This window comes from Nuphar pumila, chromosome 3 (assembly GCF_984573655.1).
Source record: "Nuphar pumila chromosome 3, dmNupPumi1.hap1.1, whole genome shotgun sequence".
Taxonomy (NCBI): Eukaryota; Viridiplantae; Streptophyta; class Magnoliopsida; order Nymphaeales; family Nymphaeaceae; genus Nuphar; species Nuphar pumila.
In genome coordinates this window covers 119,549,954-119,553,960 of record NC_143251.1, presented here as the reverse complement: position 1 = coordinate 119,553,960, position 4,007 = coordinate 119,549,954, and positions in this window count along the sequence as shown.

Sequence of the window (4,007 nt, the reverse complement as noted above, 5' to 3'; positions counted from 1 at the left end):
CATTCATGTTGTGCATCCAAATGTCCTTCCTGGCGATATCCACCCCCACAATCACATTGACATTCTACTCCTCCTCCAACGCGCTTTCATAGGGACACCGGTTTACCTATATTTTTTTTATGGTTAGCCTATAAATATGTATTTATTAAAATTATTATATGAAATATCAACAATAACACTTACGTTTTCCCTAGTCAGCCTATAAAGCAATGCATAACATGTGAGGACCCACCAATCTTCAATCACGACCCCTTTCATTGCATGACCGACTCCACATTGTGACATGTGAAAATTCATGGGCAACGTCACACATCTGAGGCCTTTCAATGGATATATGCTCTCATATCTAAACCTACATAACAATGATTACCAAGGATTAATACACAATATATAACTATAGAAATAATTATAAATCAAAAGTTTAGGTACAATGAATGAATAAATACTTCCAATAACACCAACATTCTGATAAGGTTCTTTCTTTCACTCTTCGTGCTACTCAAACTTGCATATAGGTGTGCAAGTGCGGCTGCTCTCTATGCGTATTTATCGATGTGATCTAGGCCTTCCAACAGTTTGATGTATGATGCATGAATCAACTTTTTACCAGTGTCGATGAATAAACATGAGCCACAAAAGTATAGAAAGAATGTTCTCACTATCTTATTCACCCTACTACCACTCTTTTCTCCAACACATGGTAGTTTTGCTTTCATCATTTTCACCTTACTAGAGACATAATTACTCATAAGCCATGAAAACTTGATCTTATCGGCTTCGAACACATCATCTGCTTGCAAATAAATAACACACAACTACTTTAAAAAATTTCACTGTTGTCCAATAACTGGCTCCCTATGACACTTTAGTCTGATTATTCATGTCATGTCCTCCAACTTGATAGCCATCTCAAGATCTTCGAACTAGGATGTGTTGGTTTTCGGATTCCAGATTTACACAACGGCCTCTAAGAGAGGATGTTCCATGGTGTCATCCCGAAGAATTTGCAAAAATGCATTACATTCAATAACTCATTCGCTTCCTCCGTTAGTGTTAAAAACCATTAGTGTGCTTGGTTCCAGTAGAACCGGTGTAGGCAAGATATTGGTTCTTCTAAATCAATTGGATGAGAATCCTGCAATACAAATTAATTTTACTTAAATCAGTCAATTTTAATGAATTCATATACACTAATAATATATATATATATATATTAATTTAATCAATAAAATTAGTCAATTGTAATGAATTTTTATATTTTGCACACATACATAACAAACAAATCAATTACATTAATATAATATATATATATATATATATATATATATATATCAGTCAATTGCAATGAATTTCTATATTTTGCACACATACATGAAACTAATCAATTGCATTAACTTATAGTAACAATATATATATATAATCAATAAAATCAGTCATTTGCAATAAATTTTTATATTTGCACACATACATGACAAACTAATTAATTACATTCATGTATAGTATCAATATATATATATATATATATATATATATATATATATCAATTTAATCAATGAATTAGTCAATTTCAATGAATCTCTACACTTTGCACACATACATGACAAACTAATCAATTGCATTTATGTGTAGTAATATATATATATATATATATATATATATATATATATATATATATATATATATATATATATATATCAATTTATTCAATGAAATAAATCAATTACAATGAATTTCTATATTTTGCACACATACATGACAAACTAATCAATTGCATTCATGTATAATAGCAATATATATATATATATATATTAATCAATAAAATTAATCAATTATAATAAATTTCTATATTTTATGACAAACTAATCAATTGCATGAATTTTTATATTTTACACACATAAATGATAAATTAATTAATTATATTCATGTATATTAGCAATATATATATATATATATATATATATATATCAATTTAATTAATAAAATCAATCAATTGCAATAAATTTTTATCTGTCCACGAGCACTAGACCTTCTTTTCTATTGTGACCTCTTCGTCGAAGTATGCATGTTTTTCTGCACATGGATAGCAACATCAGACTCGTGAGCGATATTCACATCCGACTCAGCAACATGACTCACACTTGCATCTACTTTCTGAGGAGGATCTATATTAACCTCAACCTCTTGGTCAGGTACTTCCTCTACCCTTTCACCACAGGTGGCCGCATCTCTAACTTCATTTATCTAGGCTTTGAGTTTAACAACAACCTCATAGTCAGCCAATGGGTCACCCACCCTCCCCCTCTTTAGATGCTTTCGAAATGGAAGACAAGATTATGCCTACAAACTGCTTAATTTTTTTTTGCACACTCTGCCTTAGATATGGGCTACTTTAAAATTTGTAGTTCATTGTACGACAATTCAGGTTTTTTTTTAGCTCATTGCTTGAACACAACTGTATGTGATTATCGATAGTACATTTTTTATGAAAAATGTCAGAGACTTATTTTTTACAATGGATATGGCTCCCTCTCTACCCACATATGCACACTAAGTTGTGCTTTCAAACTACTAGAATGACTCAGTTCATAGTTTTTCGTTGGCTTTTGTTGTTGTGCTTGAAAATTTTCAGAGGATACGGGTGTGGTCCCCTTCTTCTTATTAGTCATATTGTATTAATAAAAAGATTCAAAATTTTCTACAATAACAATACAGAGAATACTGAACAAGTATTGCAAAAAACAAACAACATATTTGTGTTTTAAAAAGCAATTAAAGAAAAAACAAAAGTAAACATTATTTCTTTCAACCATTAAACAAAATGAAACAGTGTTTGATTCAGTAGTTAAACAAAATGGAACAATGTTTGATTCAGCTGTTAAACAAAAGGGCATATTGTGCTTATCGGAAAAATATGTCAGCGATGGTTCAGTAGCGATGAAATGCCTTCGATGAATAGTTGTCAGAAATGGTTGCCAAAAATAGTTGCTGGAAGATAAGCAAGTTGAGAACCACTGGTTGAGAACGAAAGACAAAAAAATCCTAGATTATGCAAAAATAATCAGGTTGAGGACCACAATAAGTTTATATATGATTCGAGAAAATGTTTTGCAACAAATAAGCAATATCATATATGTGTCATGCTTTCGCAAACAGTTAAGTACGATATTTGCGATATTAAGTGATTCATAAATTATGTTATACGAGAACATATAGTATATGCGAATAAGTAAGATATTTGTGATTTAGTGTGGTTTTGCAAAAATGAAACCATATTATGAATTTATGTGATATCGTGTCATATATGCGAATAAGTAAGATATTTATAAATTTGGTGGTAGGTATAGTTTCGTACATAAATTTATGTGATTTTAAAAAGTATATTTGAAAAGTATGATATTTGCAAATTTAGTGGTAAGTGGAGTTTCATACATGTATTTTTGCGATTTCATGAAATACATGCAAAAAAGTGATATTTGTGATTTTTGTGATTTCGGTTTTATCAAGATTTTTCAAATAAATTTATGTGAGTTCATGAGGTCTAAATTCACATAAAAAAAACTACGATTTTGGATTTAAGTAGGTGTTGGACATATTCGATGGGCGGTGCAATTTTTTTCGTAAAAATGCCTAAATTAGTAGTTTTAAAGGGTAAAAGTGTCCTAACAATATCAAATATTTGTGATTTTGGACATCAGGAGAATATTGGAAATTATAAGGTTTTTAAGGAATCACGTAAAATTACCTGTAAAGTATGGTCATTTTCCAATAATTCTACTGCCAGGAATCCAAAGTCTGAAGCTTCAATTATAGATGCCAAGTAACAAATGCTAATTAGCAGTTGAAACTAGTGTTCCATCCAACTAAAATACAACATTAGAGCCTTCACAGATCCTAAAAAATAATTAAACAAGTGAAATTAAGTTGAGGCCAGACTTGATTGTGAACTTGGTCCTGTGTTAATTGAGAAATCTCGGGTTTGAATTCTTGAATTCCTTGGGGAGTAAATG